Source organism: Chanos chanos, chromosome 7, assembly GCF_902362185.1.
Source record: "Chanos chanos chromosome 7, fChaCha1.1, whole genome shotgun sequence".
In the NCBI taxonomy this organism is placed as follows: domain Eukaryota; kingdom Metazoa; phylum Chordata; class Actinopteri; order Gonorynchiformes; family Chanidae; genus Chanos; species Chanos chanos.
The window spans coordinates 48840767-48841304 of NC_044501.1; the positions used below are offsets into that span (position 1 = coordinate 48840767).

The 538-nt window shown below is 44.1% G+C and overlaps 1 protein-coding gene across 1 annotated transcript in view; it reads left to right on the top strand.

Annotated features, from left to right (window-relative positions):
• The first annotated feature begins 532 nt into the window (after nucleotides 1-532).
• Nucleotides 533-538, top strand: part of LOC115817135 (phospholipid-transporting ATPase ABCA1) — a 146106-nt gene continuing 146100 nt past the window's right edge. Inside the window, exon 1 of the mRNA XM_030780379.1 lies at nucleotides 533-538. This exon is cut by the window's right edge and continues 183 nt beyond it. The gene's annotated coding sequence lies outside the window, so the exon portion shown is untranslated.

Below are 538 nucleotides of genomic sequence, written 5' to 3' on the forward strand. Positions count from 1 at the left end.
AAGCATTGATATTATAGAGACCTGTGTTTGATCCATTACTGTATGCTGTGAAATGTGTCTGTGTGTTAGAACAATGAACATTTATCATGTAGAAGACAAGGCCTCTGAGTGAACTGTATGTCCGCACTCAGGGAGTGAACACAAAGTGTCCGGTGCTCCATGAGAAAGGTTATCCTGTAAAGCCCCACACATGACCTTGGATCTTTGTCTCACTGTGTGAAAGGCTCTGCACTCCTTCACGTCAGTGAGAACTGCCCTTCATCTCTGAGGTGCACCTCTCCCATACGCAGGAAATAAAGACTAAAGATTCATTATATCTATGTTGGTTGATTCTTCAGAAACTTAGCAACTCTCTTCCATATAGAAGAATTTCCCCTCACACTGCGCACACTCAAAACTGTCTAGTTCCACCATGACCTAAGATTAGTAAATGGAGTGTGTGTGTGTGTGTGTGTGTGTGTATTGCTCTGCTGGTCATTAAACTGTGCTGCACGTGTGTCTGCTCTGGGCTTGTGTAATTTACACCTCCTGCGGCTCA